This window comes from Suncus etruscus, chromosome 4 (genome assembly GCF_024139225.1).
Source record: "Suncus etruscus isolate mSunEtr1 chromosome 4, mSunEtr1.pri.cur, whole genome shotgun sequence".
Taxonomy (NCBI): domain Eukaryota; kingdom Metazoa; phylum Chordata; class Mammalia; order Eulipotyphla; family Soricidae; genus Suncus; species Suncus etruscus.
The window spans coordinates 36028345-36055799 of record NC_064851.1 but is presented as its reverse complement, the minus strand read 5'-3'; the positions used below and the strand labels follow the sequence as shown (position 1 = coordinate 36055799).

At 35.3% G+C, this 27455-nt stretch overlaps 1 pseudogene; it reads left to right on the top strand.

The window, feature by feature from the left end:
• Positions 1-11117: 11117 nt before the first annotated feature.
• LOC126005952 (ferritin heavy chain-like) lies at positions 11118-11580 on the top strand (annotated as a pseudogene).
• The last annotated feature ends 15875 nt before the right edge of the window (positions 11581-27455 follow it).

The window sequence follows — 27455 nt, the reverse complement described above, 5'->3', positions numbered from 1 at the left end:
GAGATATATTTTTTACTTGTTTCCGGATCAGTGAAACACATATTCATAGCAAAAGGATCTAAAGAATTTTTGCTAAGTTAAAGATGATGTGGGGTATATGGTATAGTAATTTCTGGCAACTGAAACAGCAGCCATTATTTGACAGTGAATAAAAATAAACATTAACAGCTGTTTGGAATTAAGGAGGTTCCACAAAGCTTTGGAGTTCATGCAAGGCCCTTGGTTCATTCCCAGAACCAAATGGCACTAGAGCATAGCCAGGTATAACCTTGTGACTTCCATCACTGCGAGGTCTGAGCAACATCTCATCACCAGGCCTGAGCAAAGAATCATCATGCCCACACACACAGCTGGGAAGAAGAGGAGAAGCCTATGGACCATAAACACTGCTCTAGAGTCCCCTCTTTCAATACTGTTTTAAAAAAAAACAACAGGAACTTTAGTTTGAAAACCACAATCAATTGAATTTGTCACAAACTGGAATGATCTTGGCAGTAGAAATATTTTCAACACCTCAATATTCAGTCAGGTGCACATTTTATTTTTAGCATTGTAAGGCCCTGAGCAAAGAAAAACTGGGCTAATAACTGATATACAAGACTATACAAAAATAATAGATATTTTAATGTAACTAAATCTGATGTAATTTGTACATAAATTAGAAACCAAATAATAAAGGATAAACAAAGTTCATGATCTTTTCAGTATTTCACTTTTGCATGTGCTTTTTTGATAGTTAATCTAATTTCTCTAACTAAATAGCTTTAAAGTATCCCATATAAATGAATATTAATTACATAACTCCTTTTTGGAATTTCCATTGTGTTGTTGTCAACTTTCAGCTAGTCTCTGTTTTATGAAATCCTACAAATCATATTTATAAAACGACCAATTTCTATTGCTTTTTTATAGTTTTATATTTCTTAATTAAAATATGCTTTTTTAAATTTTGAACTTTTATAGAAGACACTTTATAGAACTGATTAAATTTTATAATTATTATTGAATCTTTTCTGATAAAACTTTAAGTACATTCTGTCTATTATTTAATCTTAATATTTATTATGCTGATTGAACTCAATATATTTATTATCAACTATCTTGTAATTTTATTTTTTGTTCTATGCCTCCCAAGTATGCTCAAAAACCCAGGAGTCCGACCTTTCAATGATCCTCAGTCATTAGGTGTTGGCACTTTAATGCTGAGATATCAGGGTGCATTGCTATTTGTGCAGTATTGGGAAAACTTGAACCATATAAGCAGCAGTCTTTAGGGTCTCTAGTTCCATATCCAAAAATGTTTTCAGGATCTAGAGACCATGTGATACAGGAAACCTTGAAAGGGCTGTTTTGCCTGCAAGTCATCTGTCTTAGCCTTACTTCTCTCTCTCCTATATTTCTTTCTTCTTATGAATTATGAGGCATATCCTCAGTTATCATTTTTTGAAGGCATAGTATTTTTTATATTTTCATGCACATGCATATTGGTTTAAGTTAACATCAAAAGTTTAAGGGTTTTTTTTAAGGGTTAGAGTCAAAAGAGCACAGTAAAAAGGGAGTTAGAATGGCAAATATTGTTTGCATAGGCCCACCAAAATATGGGGGACATGGAAATGAAAAGCCTTGGTCTAAATATAAGGTGACCCTATCCCTAAAGTTTCCTGGCATAAGACCAATTCTAGGCTCCAGGCAAACTAATTTATTCAATCCAAGTCATTGTCTGTAGTGCCAATACAGTTATATTTTTCACACAGTCTCTATTGTTGGCATCAGGTTTCTGTATTAAAGATCCTGGAATCTGCACATTCTACAGTAAAGTCAGGCTGGTGTGGAGTATCCTCTAGTTTCACCTCACAATTAAGGAGCAATACAGAAAGCCCTGTCCTGTAAGCATGTCATTGTTGTCGAAGTCTTCTCAGAGTTAATGGAAGTCTCTTTTGAGTCGGTCAATGTCAGAGCAGGAGTAGGGTCTTCCCTGGTAGAGGATTGCCTCCAGGTGATGTTATAGACAACCTTGGATGTTTTGTAGATGTCTTCCCCACATCATGGGTGGATGGAGAATGCCCATTCTTCTGAGGCCTGTACCAGGTCTTTATGTCAATGTTCAGGGTGTAAGATTCTATTGCAGGCCCAGAGAGATAGCACAGCAGTGTTTGCCTTGCAAGCAGCCAATGCAGGACCAAAGGTGGTTGGTTCGAATCCTGGTGTCCCATATGGTCCCCCCATGCCTGCCAGGAGCTATTTCTGAGCAGACAGCTAGGAGTTACCCCTGAGCACCGCCGGGTGTGACCCAAAAAAAAAAAAAAAAGATTCTATTGCACTACAAGATTTGTGTGTTTCGATCTCTATTAGATAAGAACTCATTTGTATGTACAGTATTTTCCCGTTTTAATATGCCTATGCAAACAATAAATAAAGCCACATAGCATATCAGAGTATATGGGGGCATAAGAACACGTCCAACAATACCCATGACTTGGTTCAAACATAAGCATTAAACTGAGGGACTCTTTCTCCAAATACCCTATTGAACAGTTCACAAAAAGAAGAAATGATAAAAAAGGGTGGGGGAATCATCACTGTATAAAAAAATATTCAGCAAGGGTTATAGCCGTCAAAGAAAACATACATAAAATGCTGAAAAGACATACGTGTCCTTTATATACCTTTTGAAAAAGTTGGGGAGATGTTAAATTTAGGGTACCACTTTGGTCTGTGTCTTAGGACTCTATAGTACTTAAGTTAAAAAGGGTCAATGTGGAGTAATGATGATAAGAGTTAAAGAGAGTTAAAGAGAAAAATGATTTTTGTATGGGTATGTGAAAGGGTAGAGCACAAAATGGACATTCTGCATACATAAAAACATAATTTAATGATAGTGAGTACTATTAATGTATCTTGTGCACGCGGGAGCACTTGCCCCCTCGTGGTTTTGAAAATATAGACTGGTAAGAGATTACCAGTGACTGCTTCAAGAAGCTGGGAGGCAATAGTTCAGGGCCCCCACCCAGACCCTCCCTAAGGAGCCTCGTGGGGAATGGGGGAAAGCCTAGGGTACCTTCAAGCTCCGCCAAGGGACCCACCTCACTGGCTTGTCCAGGCATGTGATCCGGGAAAGCCCTGGAGATCTGGAGCAAGGCGGTAGAGGAGTGCTGGTTATCATTTTTAATTTGATTTATTTTTAGTAACTGGACTTCTATATTTTTTTAGATTTCCTGGAGTTCAAGAGTTTGCATAAAGGTTAAAGTATATATGCCTTGCACACAAATAATTCTGTTTCTGTTTCTAGGCACCAAGCTGGGACCCCTGAGCACCATCAGGTTTAACATCTCAACATAGAGCCATGAGTAAGCCTGAAACATAGTCATTTGAAGCCACCAAATTCATAATAATAACTTCTGAAAATTTTACATTTCTTCTCAGATGTTTCTTTCTTCAGCTTAAGTAATCTGGTAACATTCACTTTTTAACCAGTTATTGTAGGCTATCAGTGTAATCTTTATCTTGAACTCATCTTTTTCCTTGAACAAAGTCTAGGGCACATCTATTTTATGGAACTGTTTGTCTAGAAAGCTCTTCACTGCCCATACCTCATTTACTTTTCACAATTCTAATCTTAAAATGAATGTAAAGGTGTATTTCTTAGTTGAGTCCTCATAGCTTTCAGAAGTTTAAATATCCTTGAGACTGTTTCTCAAATATTTTCTTAATCAACTATTGATTTACAACATGAATATCAGTAGGACTATCCAATTGATGATCAGAGTATAGTAAGCTTCAGAGGCCTAAAATATCTAATAGATCCCCTCTAAGAATTAGCATATCTTAAATTGGCAACTCTTTAGAAAATAGTACTACCCTTTCTGGCAATTTGTTTCCTTTTCTGGTACACAAACTATGCCCTCTTTGGAGTATTTTCTTCTGTTTTACTTATGTGCACACATTTACTACACATTTATTTTAGGGATGGGATTTAGACTTGAATACGAAAGACAATTTACTTTGATTCTTTTTTTAAATTATATTTATTTAAACACCGTGATTACAAATATGATTGTAGTTGTATGATAACACTCATATAAAGAACACCCCCCTTCACCAGTACCAGATTCCCACCACCAATTTCCCAGATCTCCCTTCTCCCCACTCCACCCACACCTATACTCAAGACAGGCTTTCTATTTCCCTCATTCATTCACATTGTTATGATAGTTTTCAGTGTAGTTATTTTTCTAACTGCACTCATCACTCTATGTGTTGAGCTTCATGTCATGAGCTGCACCTACATGGGAAGATGGGGGTAAATAAGGGTTGGGACTGAGGCAATAAAAAGTTAGATATGAGCTTTGTAGGGCAGTATCAAGGTCACAATACAAATTGGATATTATGCATATATAAACTATATGCATACAATACTGTCTATAGGAGACCAAGGAGAAAAAATTTCCAGTCACTGTCTCAACATAAACCAGTGCTAGAACAACCCAAAGTGCATTCCCATTACTGGAGGGAGAGGTAGGGGGAAAGCCTGATGACCCTATAGAGTCCACCTGGACTGATGCCCAGTGGAAGGTCTGGAGTCAGGGGAAAAAGAGAGGGATGGATGGGGCCTGCCAAGCATCCCAGCACTCCCCAGGCTAGGGAGAAGGCCCCTGGCATGGGAACTCACCAAACCCCATACCTGGAAGAGCTGGCCTCCAGAATCAAAGGGGAAACCGGAAGCCAGATATTTGCCTGCCTGCCTCCTCATGCACCTCCCCCCTGGAGTACGAAAGGAGGAGGGAAGCCTGAGGACCCCTAAGAATCCACCTGAACCCACTTCTGGCCATCTGAGCCAACACCCAGGGAGGGTCTGGAGTCCAGGGAAAAAAGAGGGAGATGGCTGGGGGCCTGCCAAGCCTCCTAGCACTCCCTAGACTAGGGAAAAGGCCTCTGGCATGGGGCCTCCCCAAACCCCATATCTGGCACGAGCTGGCCTCCAGAATCAAAGAGGAAACCGGAAGCCAGATATTTGGCCGCCCTCCTCCCCATGCACCTTTCTCCTGGAGTACGAGGGAGGGGGGAAGCCTGAGGACCCCAAAGAGTCCACCTGAACCCACTCTGGCCATCTGAGCTGGCACCCAGGGAAAGTCTGAAGTCACGGGAAAAAGACAAGGATGGCTGGGGGCCTGCCAAGCCTCCCAGTACTCCCCAGGCTAGGGAGAGGGCCTCTGGCATGGGGCTTCCCCAAACCCCATGCCTGGCAAGAGCTGGCCTCCAGAATTAAAGAGGAAACTGGAAGCCAGTTAGATTCTTATGTATGTTCTTGGGTGCCCAGTAATCTTAATAAATGTCAAGTATCTCCTTTAATTTGTATTTTTAAAGGAAATCAAGATGCTAACTTTAAAAATATGATTATAACTACCCAATTTGACAAAATATCACAGATTAATATTTGACACAAACTATTTGTCTACTACCTATACTCATATGTTGGGACTTAACCTCTATTGGGACAGTATTTGAATGTGTAGCCTCAAGGGGGAAATAAAATCTTGGTGATTCAAAATGGGATTAATGCTATCAAAAATAGACAATAAACTTATCTTATTGTTTCTATGTGATGATTCAACAAGAAGATTGTTTTCTATGAATCAAGAAGTGTGTCTACACATAAAAAAATCTTTTGTCGGGGCCGGCAAGGTGGCACTAGAGGTAGGGTGCCTGCCTTGCAAGCACTAGCCAAGAAAGGACCATGGTTCGATCCCCCAGCATCCCATATGGTCCCCCCAAGCCAGGGGCAATTTCTGAGCACTTATCCAGGAGTAGCCCCTGAGCATCAAACAGGTGTGGCCTGAAAAACCAAAAAAAAAAAATCTTTTGTCACAATAATCTATAGAATTTCTACTACAGCAGTCAGAATAGGATCCTGATCAATGAAAAGGCAACTGCATTAAATTACCATCAGTTTTTTAAATCTGGGGAAAAACAGGAATTTGTTTAATTCTCATAATGCAATGTCTATGAGGGAAAGAATCTTCGCTTTTATATTTAAAATGCAATAATTGGTTTTTGATCAGCACCAACAGTATCTTTTATTACTACTTGATTCCTTTTTTTAAAAGCTTGAGTAATTAAATAGTAAATGGTGTATGAACATGCAGGTTTGGGGCGATTTCTTTGGTTATCAAGAAAAATGAAGCTTTTCATTTGACCATTCATTATGAATTTCATAATTTTTGCTTTTCCATTACACTATAAAGAGGTGATTATGCTTGATTTTTGCTACAGAAATTCCCTTTCAATTAATTTTAATATTCCTAATTAATTGAACATTTTCATTAATGTTTATTTTGGAGAGAAATTGGATTGACCCAAACAGTACTCTTGGCTCTGCTCAGCTATCATTATTGGCAGAAATCAAGGATCATATGGAATGCCAAGGTCAAATAGGGGTCAAGTATAAGTAACACAAGTGTCTAAATCTGTGAACTATTTTTCTGGCCCCAATTTTTAATTGTAAAAACTAGTATTTTAAACTGTAATTAAAAACACACATTCTGAAAATATTTCTATCATGTACAATTTTGGCAACTCATCAGTACAAATTTTCCTCCAACCTCTATTTTTATTAATAAGTAAAATTTATCTAAGCATATTTAAACTGTGTATATGGTACTTACCTATGTGCTTTTTAAGAATGACACATAGTTTTGGTTATGTTCTTTAACCTCACAGTGGTGAAGAAATATTAAATTAAACTCTTAAACCACCGAAAATAAAATCACATACATATATTTAAGGAGTAATTTAAAAGCCCTCAGGGAAAAAAATCTATGTTGAATATGGGAAGACCAATAATTTCCCTTAGCACTGGACAAAATAATTTTCCTTAAATTTTAGATAAAATAGAAGGTGTGAGATACGGAAAATAAATACCTCTATATAATAGTCATAAATTCTGCTCCATTTAGTGGCAACTAATATACTACTATGTTTGAATTGGAAACCAAATCATTTCCAAATCTTGTTAGTTGAGCCTTTTCTCAGCCTCTGTCTGTATTCAGTGCCGTTACTGATCATCCTCCCCTTGGGTCTATCCAGCTTTATGTCTGGGTGGAAACAGAGAACCTCATGTATTAATCCCTCCCACCAAACACGAATGGACTTGTCTTCTGTGCCTTTCCTCTTGGGTCCTTCCCAGTTCCAGCACCACTGTTGATAGTCTGCCCCCTGGGACCAGTTAGGTCAGGGGTCTCAAACTCAATTTACCTGGGGCCACAGGAGGCAAAGTCGGGGTGAGGCAGGGCCACATAAGAGATTTCGCTTACCGAATATTCACAATAAAAATCGCATTAGTAAGAAAAAATTGCAAAAAATTGCATTAAACATTTGCATACCCTAACAGAACTGCTCGGGGTATGCTAATGTTTAATGCGATTTTTTTCTTACTAATGAGATTTTTATTGTGATTATTTGGTAAGTGAATAATCGCGAATACTGCGATATTTCAAGGCCGGCCGCAGGCCACAAAAATGTTGTAAGGAGGGCCGCAAACGGCCCGTGGGCTGTGAGTTTGAGACCCCTGAGTTAGGTCTTTGGGAGGAAACAGGGAAACACCCTCTTTCCCATAAGCCTTCTTCTCAATCACGTGGGACACACTAGCATCATATCAATTTATAGCATAGAATTCCTGGCTGATTGGATCTATAACTTCTTTCTCTTAGAAAATATATTGCTCAAAAACCAGCTGGAAAAACTAATGAACTAGTATGCAGCATTTTTATCATACTTTGACAACCCTACTAATGTTGTCTAAGTAACTTCTAAAGAAGATATATCTTGAACTATCTTTAATACAAACAATTCAATATATCACTTTCTTAAACACCCTGATACTCCAGCATTCCAAACCACTAAATACAAAGATCAGTGAGGAAGCTAAGGAACACACCTACAGTGGGTGGGGGGTATGGAAGGAAATCCTGGCAAATTTTCAAGTACACCCAAATGCCTGAACTTTATAGATGAGGTCCTAAAGTCAACACTTAATGTTTTATCAATGGAAATCTAGGAGTCACTAGCATGCGAAATTAAGGAATCTGTAGATGAACAAGTCAAACAATTCAAAGATGAACTCTTTCAGAAAATGAGAGAATCCATACAAATGGAACTGAAGAAACTAAAAACATGTTAATAAGCCATAAATTAGAATTACACAGGTGTAGAATTGCATAGACAAACTTGAAGACAAATTATAAGCAAGTAGTGATAAAGAAGTCAAAAGAGAAAGAGAGACAAAACTCTGGAAGAAAATGTAAGGTACTTAATGAACAAAGACAAAAGAAATAATATCCAAGTTATAGCAATATCAGTAAGGGAAGAAAATGGAGAAGGGGAGAACAAATAATGGGGAGATAATAGCAGAGAACTTTCCCACCCTTGGGGAAGAGGTTTCTTTACAAATCCAAGAGGCAAAAAGAGTGCCAAACAAAATAGACTCTAACAGAACAACACCAAGACATTTAGCAATCCAAATTGTTGTGTTAAATAATTAATGATGGTGCTGGATTGAGGTGGATGGATGGAGGGATTTTTCTCTACCATCCCAGGCCACGTGGCTCCTCGATCCCCATTCAGCGGGAGGGTCCCAGGTTTAGGTGAATGGCAGAATTAGACTCATCCAGAGACATGCATCAGGAAGCATCAACTTTATTTATGCCCTATCCACCACATGTGTGACCTATATCATAACCTTTTAAGCATTCAGCCATTCTTAGCTAGCCCTGCATCTTAACTCCTGTCAGCCATCTTCCCTTTGACCTCCGTGCTGGCACAAGACCAAAAAAGGACCCTAATCCCCTGGGTCGAAGGCCTTATATAACCTTCCAAGACCACTCCCTGGAATGGAAGGGGTCTTGCAGGTAAGGGTACACGTAATATCCGGTTCCCAAGACCCTTCCCAGAAATGGGCAGGTCTCAGGTAGGTACACCTAAATCCAGGGTGGAGTTACACCAAATGTCAAAAAAATGAGAGACATGGACTCTTTAAAGCAATAAGGGAGAAGAAAATCCTCAAGTATATAGGTGTACATGGAACTGTACAGAGTTATCTACAAAAATAAGTAAGAGCTATCTACAAAAATTTCACAGCCAGTATTATTCTATTCAGTATTATTCTTATTTAGTGAAAAACTGAAAGCATTTACATTAAAGTCTGGTACAAGTTAAGGAGGTGTCCTATCTCCATTCCTATTCAATATAGAATTAGAAGTCCTAGTAATAGCCATCAGACAAGGGAAAGAAATCAAAGAAATTCAAATTGGAAAAGAGGAATTTAAACTATCTCTTATTTGTAGAAGACATGATGATATACATTGAATCCTAGAGAGTCCACAAAAGAATTCCTAGAAACAATAATTCAATACAGTAAAGTGGCCAGCTACCTAGTCAATACAAAAAAAAAAAAAAAGACAGTTGCATTCCTTTATCAAATAACAAATCAGAGGAGAAAAAGAAGAGTCTATCCCATTTAAAATAGGGTCCAAATCTATCAAGTACCTAGGAATCAACCTCAAAAGAAAAGTGAGCATAAACTTCAAAACCCTTCAGAAAGTAATTGAAGAAGATTTAAGGAAATGAAAGAACATTTCATGTTCATGGATTGGAAGAACCAATATCATCAAAATGACCACCTTATTAAACTCTCTATATAGATTCAATGCAATCCCTATTCAAATTCAGATAAACTTCTTCAAGGACTTAGAACAATCAATTATAACGTTTGTGGGGAACCATAAAATACGAATGTTTTTCATCTCCATATTAAAAAAGAAAACAAAAACAAGAAACTGTGAGGCATCTCTTTACCTAACTTGAAACTCTACTACAAAGCCACAGAGATCAAAACAACATGCTATTGGAACAAAGACAGATTTTTCAGATCAAAGGGTCAGAATAGGATGACAAATCCCCAAGCATATGGTCAACTATTTTTTGACAAAGGATCCAATAATATGAAATAAAACAAAGAAAGATTCTTCAACAAATAGTATTGGAACAATTAGATAACCATGTGAAAAATATTAAAGTTTGATCCATATCTCACACCTTACACAAAAGTCAATTCAAAATTGATTAAAGATCATGATGTTAGACTGAAAAATCATAAAGTTCATTGAGGAAAACATAGGTAGAGTACTCCAAAACTTGAACCTCAAAGAAGTTTTCGATGTTAGGATGCCAATGGCAAAAGCTATAGCACTAAGCCTAAATAAATTGGACTATATCAAAACAAAACTTTTCTATATGGCAAAAGAAACACTAACTAAAATTAGATGGCAGCTAATTGAATGGGAGGAAAATTTGGGGATCAACACATTAGATAAAAGGTTAATTACTAGAATATACTAAGTACTCACAAAGATAAACTCCACAAAATTCAAAAACCCCATCAAAAATGGGGAGAGGAGATGAACAGGCATTCTCTTAGAAGGACCAACAGATGGCCAACATACACATGAAAAAATGTTCATCATCACTTATACTTAGGGAAATCAAAATCAAGACAATAATGAGATAGCATCTTACACCAGTGAGGATGGCACATATCATGTCTCAGGTTGAATCTGTACTCAGGATTTTATCTCCCCTCTCCAGACTATTTTTAAAGACATAAAGGGGACATTTATATTTCCTTCTAATATGTCTTTAGATGTATTTCTTAAATAAATATAATTCTTACTGTTAATTTACTTATGTAGAAGCAGTTTTCCCCATTCCAGTTTTTGAATTTATTTAATAGGAAATCTTAGTTGATAAGTTTCTTTTGGGTTCCGAGTTCATGTTAGACCAGGTTATCGGGATTGTTTAGCTTGTTATTTTTACCCCCATATGCACCAGTAGTATCACGTGGCATAGGCGCATTAAAATGGGGAAATCTGACAGACTCCGTGCAGAGAAGTGAGGTTCCTGCTTCAACCGTGCTTCACAGAATTCGTGCTCAACCCTGCTGCCAGGAGCCTGTCTAACACCATAAACACCAACACCATCTCTGCCTCAGCAGCAGCAGCTGCAGCAGTACCCACTCTTCCTCTGCTCCTCAGCTCCTTGGCACCACCTATGCCTTCGCCATTGCCATGACCACAGTATCCTCCTTGTAGGTGAGCCAGAACTACCACCAGGACCTGGAGGCTGTTATCAACTGTCAGATCACCCTGGAGGTCTTTGCATCTACCTGTCGATGTCTTACTATTTTGACCACGACCGTATGGCTCTGAAGAACTTTGCCAAATATTTCCTTCACCAATAGCATGAGGAGACGTAACATGCTCAGAAATGGCGAGGTGGCCAGGATATTAAGAAACCAGACAGCGATGACTGGGAGAACAGGTTGAATGCAACAAAGTGCCCATTCCACTTGGAGAAAAGTATCAACCAGTCACTACTGGACTTTCACAAACGGGTCACCAACAAAAATGACCCGCATTTGTGTGATTTCTTGGAGACTCACTACTGGATGAGCAGGTCAAGTCCATCAAAGAACTGGGTGATGTAACCAACTTGGGCAAGATGGGGGCCTCAGAGTCGGGCGTGGCAGAGTATCTAATAGGGATAGGAACTCAAAAATTTTACATTTCGGTGGGGCCTTATACCCTGAATAGTTGTCATAATGACTTGGCTTAGGCTTCAGAAGATCGGACATTGGCCATTCACCCCTGAACCTTGGATCCCATCTATGAAACCAACATGCTTTTCTGCACCAGCACCAGGAATTAGACTTCTACCAGGAAAGACCTAATGCTACCCTTGCACCAAATTGCTCTAGAGTGGGTTCATATAATACCCTGATGACTTGGTAACAGCTTGCTTTCAGGGCAGGATTCCCTGCATTGCCACCTGAGATGAAACCAGAAGACACTTCATGTCATCCTGACTTCAACATAGGATCTTTAAAAAAAAAAATCTCTAAGTACAGAAACCTGACCAGGACAACCATGATTGAGAAGAACTTTTATTGGGACCATAAATAAAGACTTTGGGGTTAGACAGATTAGTATGCCCGGAAATGTATTTGGTGTATGGCAGGATGCTTCATGGGTTAGACTAAAGTTTTTACCTTTTTATTTTCCCCATATTTTGCTGTGCTTATACAAAAATGAACAAACAAATTGCCACACACCCCTTTGTTTAAAATTTAATTTATTTTTTATTTATCTTTTTAAATAGGGGTTCCTGCCTTTTTATAAAAACTTGGGGCATGAATTACTTTGTTTACCACATATTTCTGCATTTTTCTACAAAAATAAGAAAAAAAGGAATAAAGAAAGGCTTGAGTCAAATGGTCTCAGATGCATTGGTGAGGAAAAAATAAAAGGACAGAACTAAATATCTAAGTCAAAATCAATGACAATAGAATCAAGGCAACTAAACTTTATCAATCTAAACTTAATTGAGCAGGTTATACTACCAGGCCAGGGGGCAAACGGTGATGGTATAGGATGCACTCTTGGGTCCATTGGTGGAGGTATGTTGGCAATGGTGGTGAAAATGGCCCTGATTCTGTAGATCACAAATATTTCAATAAAATAAAAATTAAAAAAATCTGGAGGACAAATCTTGCTTGTCAGGAGATTCATGATCTTGTAATAAAATGGATGCTGACAATAAGTAACTTTATTATTAAATGTAGTTAATATGACTTTTCTTTCTTCCTTAATTCTGTATTTATTTCTCTTGCTAAAGACAACTAAATTTATATAATTTCCACCTGTATATCAAGTGTCTATATTGTACAAATTAATGCTATTAGTAGATAGAACTGCTATTGGTCACAAAACTGAATAATGAGATAAAAAATATTTACAAAAATGTATGTACTTATTCAACTTAAATATCTAACTTTTGTTTAGTTTTGAGGAAATGAGAAAATAAATAGATAGATAAAATTAATCAAACATATATTCTATACCAGTAGTTCTATGCTTTATGGCTTATAAAACACTTAGAAAAATGCATTATTTTGTCCTTATGGTTAGGCAAGCATATTAAGTTCATTTGCTGAATACCATAGTATGTATACATATTGATGTTCTCTGACAAATTTCAAGGTTGAAGTTCTCTCATGAAAATCACTCCTTCCATCTGTTGTCTCTCTACATTCCTATATTGAGACACACAGTTTTGCAGCAGCAGGTTGAGTTTTTCAAGGTCCTGTAACTGTCAGTAATTTACTTCTAATCCAAATATATATTGCAGTTTCTATCCCATTTATAAGAAACAGGAAATTTGTTCCTTGTGGTTCTCATGTATACTCTATTCACAAAGAACTCTAATGTTTTATCAAAAGCTATTTGAACTGCATGCCAGATTGTTTTTTATAAGTTACTGGAAGTAGAATGTTGATATAAACAACATGGAAGTACCTCAGACTATTGGATTAAAAGAAAAACATAAACCCTAAGTTTATCATATTCATGGTGATGTATCATAAATATAGCAAACTATTTTTATTGTTTGTTCTTTTGATCGCCTAAAATTAACATCACAAAAATGTGTGTTTTACCCCTAGCAGTTACTGTGTGTGTGTGTGTTGTGAGGGGGGGGCTTCTTTTTTTTTCTTTAATAATGTAGCAGTAAAGTAATGTCCTTAAAAAAAGAAATCAGTATTTCTGGGAATTTATTTTTATAGTTTGTATTGTTATAAGGCTATGTTTGGAGCTATCCTCAATCACATAATACCAGTTATTTCATACAAAGTTAGAGATCTTAAAATTCATGAGCCATAGAGATAACACAAAGGTTAAGTGTCTTTACTTGCATGCAGTATACTCTATTTTGAACGTGGGCACCATACATGGTCCCATGAGCTCTACCAGCATGACCTTTGATCTTAGAGCCAATAGTAAGCCCTTGACAACAGCTGACATATCTCCCCTCAAAAAAAGAGAAAACAAACAAAGCCTTTTTAAATATATATATATTGATAACTCTTGCTCTTCCTGATAAGCTTAAAAACAGTCCATTCTGTGAAAGAATAAAAAAACTAGTCAGATTTAAGTGAACCAAAATAATAAATTCTATTTTATATAGATTGACTTTCTAATGTCACAAGTCATTTTAGAAATTATTCACAAAATAAATTTCTTTCCTCTCATTGCACCAAGTATTTAGTTTAATCATGAGCATCAGTGGAGACAGAGATTAAGAAACAAATTGTTCACTGTCTCCAAGACAAACCCCAAATAGAAACTCGATATTCTGCATAAACTCCATCTCTGGAATATGCTTTTGTAAAGGCCTATTATAATTACATGTAGCATTATAGAGACTCTAGTGTTTATAAATATTTTCAAAAGCCTTTGGAATTGTGTATAAATACAAAGTTTATAAATGACTTATGAAATCCACAAACTTGCTAAATATGTTTTTGCTTTGTATTATACTCTGTGATTTTTCTTTCTATGTGGTGAAAGTCAAAGAAAATGATATACAATATGACTAGATGGGACTAAAGTCTCCAAACAAAGGAAGCATCTGTTTTTCTAATTTAGTTTTTGAATTTATGTTGGTTTCAGAATTGGTTACACTGCAAACAATGTAGTTCAGATGACAATGTCATTGATTACAATTCTACTTTCCACTAAGAACACTCTCTCTTTATCCACAATTGTCAACTCCTTTAACTAGCATTAACTAAACCTTTCAACACTTCCTTACCTTGGGCATTGTTTTACCCAATCTGAAGCTGACTGAACTACAGCTTTGTTGGTGACAGTTTTCACATGGCCAGAAGTTTAAGGATTGGGCTAGACTAGGTCTTTTGATGAGCATTTAAAATAAATGTAATTAGCTATTTAACACTCTTGTTTTCCCATGATACTATTCTTTCCAGCATTGTCAAATGTTTTATAAGTCAAAGATCATGGGCCAGCTGAATTTTGCCTTATCATTTATTCCTGCTCTCTTTATTTCTCTACAGACATTTTCTGCTTTCTTTCTTTCCCAATGGAAGGGATTTTAATATAAGTTTGCTAAAAACCTTTGTAGTATCTTTTTGTTGTAAAGATCTTTGTTTCCAGAGATGAATTTTATCAGTTATATAAGTTAAAAATGCCTCTTTTCAGATAATGTAATTTTAATAAGTTATGTTTAAGATAATTTTTGTCTATACATTAAATTCTGACAAAATTTATATGTGTACTGTGCCTAAATGTAGTTTAAAGCAGGGAGAAATTTGCTGTATCTTCATCTTCATTCATTCACTTGAGTATTTAGCAACCATTTTATTGAGTAACTATGTAAAACAATATTCATAGTGCTGGCTCAAGCAATTGAACAATTTTTTTATTATTATTAAAAAATTTTTTTGTTATTTTTGGGCCACATCCAGCTGTCTTCAGGGGTTATCCTGGTTCTGTGCTCAGAAATCTCTCCTGGTAGGCTCCAGGAACCACATGGGATGCCAGGGATTGAACCCGGAGATCTGTCCTAATTTGGCTGAGTGAAAGATAAATGCCCTATTGCTCTGCTATCTATCCAGCCCTTTAATTAAACAATTATACTGAAAAAGTGCAGCAACTGAACACATTTAACTATTTAAGATCCTGATTATTTTGATAAGAACTCTAGGAAAAACCCATTAGCTATTGCCCAATGTGCTCTACTGAAATAAATTTGTACAGTAATTTGTGACTATGATATTAGAACATTTACATTGTGTGATTTCTACAGTTCCATCTTTTTCCTAATGACTGCCATTTTATGCTGTCTCTGTTGGGTTTAAATCATACTATTCACTAAGCTAGAAATGAAAAATGGAATCATCTCCCAAAAGTTTTTGCTTTTACTATGATGCTTGCAGTGATTTTATTAATTTTTAGCTATAAAGTAGTTCTTTTGCCTTATAAGATATCCATAATTATAAATTTTTAAGATGACAAGGACAAGATGTTATAATAGTGTATCAAAAAGTGATAATTTTTCAGTAGTGAAAGCACACCAGATTTAATGCACATTTGATCAAAAACATTATACTATATCAAGAAGAAATTGTCAGATAAACTATTTATTACCTATGAAAATTTATAGTAATAAATTAACTATTTATTACCTGTGAAAACCCACAATGGTCAATTGAACAATTCCTTTTGATGCAAATTTTGCTTTTCTTGTCTATGTCACCCTTACTCAAATGCCCTTACAATATCGTGACTTATCAACTCAACTCTGAAGCAAGAAAACTTAGATATAAAACCTTTGCTTTACATGAACTGTGTTATGGGGAAAGAATGTCATCCTACACAAAATGCAGTTTTAATATTCTCAAATATGAAACTAATAGAAATATTATGTGTTATTGCATGAAAATTTATAAAATGACTAGAACAAAGAAACCACTCAGGGGACCCAGGGATATTTCAGTGGTTGTTCACGTGATTAAATCTGAAGCTACAAGTTCCATTCCTGACACTCTCTTCATGAGCATATGTAAGTGGGCACTACCTTTGGGTATCACAAGAAGAATGTGGTTTGGGATCATCAAAATCAAGTTTGCAAGCATTCAAATACTAAAAAAATATATGGTTGTCAAGACAAAAATAAGAGCCAGAGAGATAGTTCAGAATTTAAGATGTTTTCCTTGCATGCAACAGGTCCTGGTTCAATCCCTGGCACTACTCTGTCTCTCTCTTGGTTTCTCTCTCTCTCTCTCTCTTGGTTTCTCTCTCTCTCTCTCTCTCTCTCTCTCTCTCTCTCTATATATATATATATATATATATATATATATATATATATGTATATGTATATATAGTATGTGTGTATATATATGTATATATAAATACATATTATATTATATATTGTATATATTATATGTATCATTGCTTTATTTAAGCACTATGGTTACAACATTTTTCATGATTGAATATTTGTCATCGAATGTACACCGCTCATCAGTGCACTTTTTCTGCCACCAATGTCCAGTCTCCCTCCCACCTACCGACCCCCTTGACTCTGGGGCAAGCATTTTATTTCTCTTTCACTCTATCACTTTCCTTTTGACACAGTTGTTTGTAATATTGGTTTTTTGTTGGTTTGTTTGTCTTTTTGTTTTGTTTTGGGGCCATTACTTGGCGGTGTTCAGGGGTTACTCCTGACTCTGTGCTCAGATGTCACTCCTGGCAGGCTAGGGGGACCATATGGGATGCCGGGATTAGCACCAGGGTCAGTCCTGTGTTGGCTGTGTGCAAGGAAAATGCCTTGCTGCTGTGATATCGCTCCAACCCTGGTTTACAATATTGTTCATGAAGGTGTATCATGCTGCAATATGGTTAATGAAGTGTATCATCCATGTCACTTTATCCCCCTTCAGCACTCAGTTTTAGTTCAGAGTGACCAGTTCCAATTATCATTGTAATAGTGGGCCTTTGTCTACCATAACTGCACTCACTACTCTTTGTGGCAAGCTTCCTATGATGGACTGATCCTCCTGACCCTCAATTCTGTTATCTCTGGATATTATCACCATGCTGTCTTTTATTTTTCTTATATCCCCAAAGTGAGTAAGATACTATGTCTATCTCTTCCCTCTGACTCATTTCACTCAGCATAATACTCTCCATCTTCATCTTAAATTTGTAGTGGCAAACCTCATGACATTAATTTTCCAAACAGCAGCATATAGTTCATTGCACTATAGTTTCTTTCTCCACAGATCTGTTCTTGAGCACTTGGGTTGTTTCCAGATTCTATCTACTGTAAATAGTACTGTGATGAGCATAGAAATACAGAGGGCTTTTCTGCATGGTATTTTGGGTTCTTAGAGTATTTCCATAGGAGTGGTATTGCTGGATCATTTGGGGCCTCAATTTCTAGTTTTTGAAAAATATCTATATTAACTTCAAAAAGACTGGACCAGTCTACATTCCCTCCAGCAGTGAATGAGAGTCCCTTTCTCTCCACATCCACAGCAAAATTGGTTTTTCTTGTTCGTTGTCATGTACACTATTCTCTGTAGTGTGAGATTGTTGTTTTGATTTGCAGCTTCCTGATGATTAGTGATGTGTTTTTTTTCATGCTTCTTTTGGCTATTCATATTTCTTCTTTCAGGAATGTTTTTTCCTTTTTCTCCCCATTTTTGGATGGGGTTAGAGGTGGTTGTTTGTTTTGCTAAGTGTTATCCATATCTTGTATATCTTAGCTACTAATTCCTATCTGATGGGTACTGGGTTGGGTCTAGCACCACTCTTTTTTTTGGGGGGCCACACCCAGTGATGCTCAGGGATTACTTCTGACTATGCACTCAGAATTGCTCCTGGCTTTGGGAGACTATATAGGACATTTGGAGATCTAACCAAGGTCTGTCCTAGGCTAGCAAGGGCAAGGTAGGCACCACCACTCTGGCCCCTAGCACCACTTTTAAACACTTTATCTCTAGACTTTTAGTTAAGCACAGCAAAGAATTTTATTTGCTTAAGCATTTTTGTGTTGCATTTCTCTGATGTCTTAAGAAAATATGTAAAAGATATATTTGTAGAATTCCTACTATAGGTTCTTAAAAAGTGAATTTTTCTTATTTAAAATATTTCTTCTTATCCTTGATTTTCTAACACATTATTTTAATGAGCTGTAGATCTTGCAGTGATGCTGGAGTGTCTAAGATGAAGTTTATATTCTTTGGAGGAATAAACATTGGGTATCAAATCTTGAATACAAAAATCTATAGTTGCTGAGTACCTACAAGGAATTAAAAGCTATTCATGAAATGTTTAACTTCAAAATCAATTTAATCAAAACTATGAATGATTATTTAACAATATAGTGCAGGAATAGGGAACTAAAGCCATCTGACATATATAAATTTTGATGTCAAGTCAATAAAGATTTATTCTCTTTTACTTATTTTTACTGTATGCATACAGGTAAATGCAAGTAGGAGAAAATAAAAATACTCCTGAGAATAATAGGTCATTAGAAAATCTTGCTGCATAGTCTTAACGGTATTGTCCTATATTCAGTCAAAATGTATAAATATTGAAAAAAAATTCTAGAAAATAAATGTGTTTGCCATCCTTATGTGTGACTTGGAAGTATAGATACAGAATACACAAAGTTAAATATAAAGCAATATTTGTCCTCAGAATGACAATCATGTAGCAATAGAAATTGAACAAGTGTTGCACAAATTGTGATGGATAGTTATATGTCATATAGAGATATGCCAGAGAATTAATGGCAATTAATTTTGAGTGGGTTTGAGAACAGAGCATACACAGAGAAAGTAGCACTTTTTCTGTATTCAAAAGAACACACTCAAGGAACTGAAATATCTAAGGAAACTAATATATAACTCCATGTGGAAGTGTGATAATAAATTCCGTTGATTAAGATTTAGGATCTTAACTGTGCAAAGATTGGGGATAGGAACAACACTGAGTGGAGTGAAATTGGCAGTTAGTTGGTAAGGTAGCTCTTTAAATGATGAAATGTTTATCTAAACTAAACAAACTTTTATATTCAAAAGGAAACAATACATTTTTAATGAATAACAGCTATAAGTAAGAACAGTTTTATAGAATAAACTCATCAAACTGGAATATATTTTAAAGTCTTCATTGGATGGAATTTAGAGGACCTAGTAATGAATGTGTTTTGTGGAGTGGCAAATGAAGATAAAAATTATATGAAAATCATTAGTGTTCTGATATAGACAAGTTACAGGCAATTTTTCTGCAATAATAAATATGGAAAAAGAAAGAGATTCTTAAGGAGAAAAAATGAATTATGTCATAGTCATGGTAATTTTGTGTGATGTTTATAAAAAATCTAACTAGTTATTTCTATATAAATATAAACAGAGGATTAGAAAAATCACAAGAAAAAATTTTAGTACAGAAGTAACAATTTGGAGATTGTTGAAATAAGGGGGAAAATGCTGAAGCCATAGTATAGGGAGGAGTAAGGCATTTTTCTTGCATGCAACTAATCAAAACAGATCCCCAGCATCATAATATGGTCACCTGTACACTATCAGGAGTGACCTCCTAAGCACCCCAGTTATGGCTCAATATGAAGTGAATTGAAGATGTATTGAGCATTGCTTTTGTCTTATTGTTTCACTATATACAGAAAGGAAAGATAACTGCTGAAAGAATTCTCATGAATAACAATAGAAAAAGAGTATCATAAAAGAAGATAGTTTTAAGGAGGAAATGGAAAAGGTAATAAAAGAAAGCAAGTATAAAAATAACCCCCCAAAATGAGAGTTATATTTTAGGAAGAGTGCTAAACAAATACCCATCATGTTTTTTATGCCTATGCACACACACACACACACACGTATGCATGCAAACATACAATACACACATTCTTTAACACAAAGTGTAATCATCTGTGGATATTTTCTCTGTGGCGGGGAGAGGGCTTCTATGCCATGCTCAGGAGATTTGGAGAATCACTTTGGCAGTAACAAGGATCATACAGGCATTTAGGGGTACAAAGTATGTGTCCCTAATCTTTGTGCTTTCTCCAAGGTTTGTCTTTTACTACTATTACTAATGTAAAGAAATTTAACAGAAATATTTTGACTTGAATCTATTTTGTGCTTATAATTTGTCTTGATTCAATAATAATATGATGTTGATCAAAGCAACATTATAATATTAGAGTTCAAAGGAGATTGTCTATGATATCTTGTCTGAAATCCAAAACTTAGGCCTTTTCTGAAATTAAGTCCTCAATATTCTTCTCGTTAAATACCTTGTATATTTATTTATTTTAGTGAAGAAAATGGTTTTTGTTGAAATAAATTTACTTAAAATGATGGTAATGTATTATATGTTGGACCCTATCAGCAATCATACTTTAAACCACAGTGCAAAAATTTATATGAAAACAAAAATACTTTCTGTAAAAGTAGAATGGTAGTAGGCAAATTGGTGGATGCTGAGATATATACATATAAATATATGTATATATATTTTTTCCAATATTCTACAGAAAGAAGTGGAGAGAGAAGGAATGTGTGTCAGTGAATGAGTGAGTGAGTTAGTGAGCATGTGTGTGTGTGTGTGTGTGTGTGTGTGTGTGTGTGTGTCACTAGTACACGGAAAACAGGAGTAATTTTTCTTTTACTTGTTTTACATGGAAGCAGAGTTAAATAAGGCCTAACTGAGATCATTTGTGATTTGCTAGAAATTCAAGGAGGTTCGATATTTTTAAATAAATCTCCTTGTTGAATGGAAGAGGTAGATTTTCTTATTCACTCAGTAAAATTAATGTGAAGCTAAGCAGGAACGATTTGAAAACAAAAATAAATTAAAGTAGTTAAGATTAAATGGAACACCTTGTCTTCTACCACAGACCTCTTACTATATTTGTTTTCTTTGATAAATGAAAATAATATATAGCAAATGTAAAAAAAGAAATAGATTGATATATGACCTAGATATAAGTAATAATATTGGAATGAGTGCTTTACAAAAGCAAATCCAAGGTGACATTTAAGCTCTATAGATTTTGACTCATCAAAAATTTAGAATGTAGTTACTAAGATTTTTCAAAGTTACAAATAAACTAATAGTTGCCTAAATATGCAAGGAATTTATATAGCTAAGTGGCAAACATGGTAACAGATACTTAGATTTGCTCAATGACTACACTATTCCCTTGTTCCAAAGTTCAACTATAAGAAAAGACAAAAACCTATCCAAAATAAAAATTTTCTTTGCTTACCCTATTTTTTTGTTGCATGTACAGGGCACAGTGGTAGGGCATTTGCCTTGCATGCAGAGACCCTGGACAAATCCCGGTTCTATACCTGGCATCCCATATGGTCTCGCGTGCCTGCTAGGAATGATTTCTGAATGTAGAGCCAAGAATGACCCCTCAGCACTATCAGGTGTGGCCCAAAAACAAAAATAAATAAATAAATAAATAAATAAATAAATAAAAATCCTGCTAATTTATTAAAAAAAAGAATTCTATTACCAAAATATCTAGCAAAAAAAAAAACATACGTAAGTTCAAAACTTAAAGATGAATTATTATAGCTATATTATTCATAGTAACAAAAAATAGAAACTCCAAATATCCATAAACTATGAACAAATTTTGGCATATTATATCATGGAATATAATCTGATAATAAAAATAAGTAAATTACTGTCACAAACTACAAGAGGGAAATTAAAAACTTTTATGCTAAATTAAAAAGTCAGAAGCAAATGACTATATGTTGACACAGTTATGTGACATATACAGAAAATTATAGTTCTCTATAAAAAATGTATTTACATTTTCCTGGGCCTGGGTTTAAGAATGTTGAGAGGTTGTAACTGAGTATCAGTGATATTTCAGGTAATAAAAATAGTCTACAATTGGATTATGTTGATCATTATATATCCTTGTATTTTTAAATAAAAATAATTGAATTACATATTTAAAATGAATGGATTTTAGATTTTAAAAAATTTTAACAAAATAGTTTAGAAAAACAAGTGAGAGCTTTTTTTTCTTTGTTTCTGTTTGTTTCTTCTTTCTTCTCTCTTCTTTCTTCTTTCTCTTTCTGTCTCACTTTCTTTTTTCTTTCTCTTTCTTTCTTGCTTTCTTTCTTTCTTTCTTTCTTTTCTTTCTTTTTCTTTCTTTCTCTCTCACTTTCTTCTTTCTCTTTTTTCTTTCTCTCTTTCTTTTTCTTTCTTTCTCTTTCTTTCTTTCTTTTTCTTTCTTTTTCTTTCTTTCTTTCTTTTTCCTTCTTTTTCTTTCTTTCTTTCTTTTTTCTTTCTTTCTTTTTCTTTCTTTCTTTCTTTTTTCTTTCTTTCTCTTTCTTTCTTTCTTTCTTTCTTTCTTTCTTTCTTTCTTTCTTTCTTTCTTTCTTTCTTTCTTTCTTTCTCTTTCTTTCTTTCTTTCTTTCTTTCTTTCTTTCTTTCTTTCTTTCTTCTTTCTTTCTTTCTTTCTTTCTTTCTTTCTTTCTTTCTTTCTTTCTTTCTTTCTTTCTTTCTTTCTTTCTTTCTTTCTTTCTTTCTTTCTTTCTTTTCTTTCTTTCTTTTCTTTCTTTCTTTCTTTCCTGGGATTAAGGCAAATGTTTGTATTTTCTCTACTTTACTCTGAATCTGCTTAAGATAGTTTTAGATTTATGGGCCAGAGAGATAGCAAGGAGGTAAAGCATTTCCTTGCATGCAGAAGGTTGGTGGTTCAAATCCCGCCATCCCATATGGTCCCCTGAGCCTGCTAGGAGCGATTTGAGCATAGAGCCATGAGTAACCCCTGAGCACTGCCGAGTGTGACCCCCCCCAAAAAAAAGATAGTTTTAGATTTAAATAAATTTATTTAGAAGAAAAATGGTGAACTTAAAAAAAATTAATAATTGGGGCAGGAATGATAGCACAGCATTTGTCTTGCACATGGCCAACCCTGAACTGGCCCAGCTTCATTCTCTGGCATCCCATATGTTCCCTAAGCCTGCCAAGATTTCTGAGCATAGAGCCAGGAGTAACCCAGGAACACTGCTGGGTGTGCTCCCTCAAAGCAATAAATTTTGAGAGAAATTAATAAATGGAAAATTGTCTAAAGACAAGCAAAATATAACAATCAACTCATCAGGTACTCTTTTTTTTTTTTTTTTTTTTTTGATTTTTGGGCCACACCCGGCATTGCTCAGGGGTTACTCCTAGCTGTCTGCTCTGAAATAGCTCCTGGCAGGCACGGAGGACCATCTGGGACACCGGGATTTGAACCAATCACCTTTGGTCCTGGATCGGCTGCTTGCAAGGCAAACGCCGCTGTGCTATCTCTCCGGGCCCTCATCAGGTACTCTTGATAACAGACATGAGACTAGGCAAATGCGTATTATTTATATGTATTCTCCACCTTTGCTTCTAGCTTCCTTCTCAACTCATATCTCCCACCACAATCACTAAACTCCTGTGTTATTGCTATGTAAATTTGCTGATAATTTCTTATAAATCCCAAGCTGTATTTTGAGTATATGCCTTTTCTCATTTCACTAAAGAAAATTATTTAATTACTTCCTCAAATATACATTTAACATATGCTTTAGGCCCCAGATCATTTAATTTCAAATAATCTTACCTTAGTTTCTATATTATCAATACAACTTTCTGAACTCAAACCCAGTGTATTCTTAGTGCCTCCAAATACCAAATAATATATATTCAAGTAAAACTCTGTTTATACTTTATACTTTTTAAATTCTGAGTTTATCAGTATTTTTACTTTTGTTTCTGTAGTATCAAGTACAGTATTTAACAGTATGTAAGTGCTCAAAACACTAATAGAACAGTGAATTAATGTATACATACATGGCTGCTAAATTACAGAATCAGTATATATTATACATTTACATCAACCTGACATGAACTACTTTTCAACCTTATTTTAGCAAACAAATTGCAGGAGAGATGACATAATGACACCTACATGAGATCATAAGTTAAAATACTCCATTTATGAGCTCACATCAGTTCATGTTTTCCAATGTGAAATGGCAAATCTTCTGACCAAATCCATCACTTGTACTGAGGATTAGATCAAGTGTGTGCAAGGGATGACTGGTGACTCTGAATGATGATAGATCACACTGCCTAACAGACTGTCATTTCCCTGACATGATTTACAGTTCCCAGTATAGACCACAAGGGAAAGATGGGAATGCCACTCAGCGACCACCCTGGTTACTAGTGAGGAATGCAGTATCGTGTTCAGCTGTTATGAAATCACCTCATCAGGAAGATTTGGAAGCTAGTCAATAGTCAGTGGGTAAACAAATATGCCAGGCAAACTAAACACCAACAAATGATGGATTTCAAGATAGAAGTTCAGAGAAAGTGGGGACTTTCATACTATTATACTTAGTATTACTAGAACTATGTAGGGGATTGTGGCACTACTAAATCCTTCACAAATTAAAATGAAGTCGCAAAAAAAGAACATTATTTTCTAGGGCAGCAATACCAAGCTGTTATCATTCTATGCAGTATAAACTATTTTTGTTTCAATACTCTAAGGAATACAATCAAAAATAAAATGCATAGAAAACCAGCTGTGAGCAGAAACATGTTATTTATTTATAATAATATAAGAAAACACAATGTGGAAATGTTTTAGAAAACAGCTGAATAACAATATACCCCAGTGCATTTGTGTTGTGGACTCATTGGTTCTTGAGTAAAATTTCATGCACCACTGTAGAACTATCTGTTTCTGTTTTGTTATGATGATATGATAACTTCCTCAAAATCCAGAGAACATCCTAAAACATGCAGAGGTAGTCTAGTAACACCAGGAACTATAATTTGTATCGGTTATAGCATGGACACTAGTTATTCTTACTCTGATTTTAATTTTAGTCCATGTTTAGGAAGCAATTAAAAATGTCAAAGGTATTTCTTCCTTGTTCTTTGAAATCAACTTATATCAAAACACAGAACAAAAATTGCAGGAATGAAAACTTACTGGTAAGCCAAATTGTTGTGGAATTTAAGTCTAATAGAACTACATAGAAAGAAGTAGAATATGTACTTATTTATGCTTCCAGGAATTATTTAAAGGCAAAGGGTGCTTTCTGAAAAGCTAACTGACTAACCTCTCTTGAAACAAGGAATCGATATATTCTTGAAATCTGGAGTGACTCCACTTATATTGGCAGTCAAAATAGAATGACAGGGAAAGGGTGGACTTACATGAAATAACAACAACAACAATTAAAATAGCAACACGATAAAATAAAAGACAAAGAAGACATTCAATCTCTGGGGTAGAAAGAGAAATGTGGGACACAAGCAAACTTTTAGCTAATTATTAATAAACAAACTTAATATAAAAGTCAAATTACTTCTCAAATCTAGTTATATAATTTAATGTGAGGTATGAATGTGTATGCTACCCAGAAGAGAATGAACATTCTAGAAGGGTGGACCAGAGTTATAGGACAGTGGTTAGAGTGCTTGCCCTTGCAAACAGCCTTTTTGGGTTTAAACCATGGCATCCCAGATGGCTCCCTAGACATGGAGTGATCCTGCGTGAGGCCCCCTGATTTGGTTGCCCTCGGTTCTGAACCAGAGACAGGCATTTAGTTGTATTCTGCTTTATGCATGTGGTTCCTGATTTTTGAGTAAGTTCCACTCTTCTGTGACATAATGCAAGGTCCAATTATAAACCGCAGGAGCAGCATAAGGCAACTGACCAAAATGTTTAAGGCATCTGACTAAACCATCTAGTAGTACCTCTGACCCATAATACTGTTTAAGGTTGTTTCCATTTTCCCCCACTCTGAACTTCCCTGTACAAAACCTATATAAACTGGCTTGTGATCTTGGGATAGTCACCTTTTTCATTAGTGTGAACAATGATCACCAATGTGGAGCTTTTGGTGATAGAATAAAGCTTTGCTTCACTTTAATCAACTTATGTGGTCTTCTCTGTTGATTTCTGGACCCCAAACAATTCCTGACTACTAAACCAGAAGTAATCCCTGAGCAATGCTGGGTATGGTCCAAAACAAAACACAAATAAGTAAATAAAAATTAAAACACAGCATAAAATAGTCTTTTATTGGGATACATTTCAAAACAAGGGATTTGCATGTAAGCCACTTGACTATTCAACTTATTCTGCAAATGCCCATATTAACTTCTTTTTTTTGTTTGTTTTTTTTTTGTTTTTTTGTTTTTTGTTTTTTGTTTTTGGGCCACACCCTGTGACACTCAGGGGTTACTCCTGGCTATGCGCTCAGAAGTTGCTCCCTGGCTTCTTGGGGGGACCATATGGGACGCCGGGGGATCGAACTGCGGTCCACTTCCTAGGCTAGCGCAGGCAAGGCAGGGACCCTTATCTCCAGCGCCACCGCCCGGCCCCCCAATATTAACTTCTTATTAATGCATAGATTGAATTGGGGGGAAAATAGCAACAGCAAAGATAAATAGAATGCATAGAATAGAAAAATCTTTAAAAAAAACTGGAGAAGAAAGTAGTAGAAATTTGCATAAAAATATTTACTTACTAAAAAACATAAATCATAAAAAACATCTCTAAAAATTTAAGGACTAATTTGTAATATATAGCTTGTGAAAATAAACTTAATTAAACCAGATATTACTATAAAATCTATAGGTAGAAAATATACTACTTTATATTTCAAAACTTGAGGTAAACACACAAGAAATATTGGATCCATAAGAAAAATAAGTGAATAACATATAATACTATATAAAATATAACAAAATAGAAGAGCTATTTTATATTTATTTTTATAAAATAAATATTTATGATTTTTATTTAATTATAAAACAAAATAGCTATTATAGCTTTTAGTGATGAGAACTACACTATAATCACAATTTAATATATTTTTAAATTTATTTATTGAGACTTTTATAATTATAAGTCCTTCATAGTTGTATTTCAGGCATACAGAGATAATGAAATTAGAGCTATTTCCACCACGGTGTTGACCTCCCTCTTCA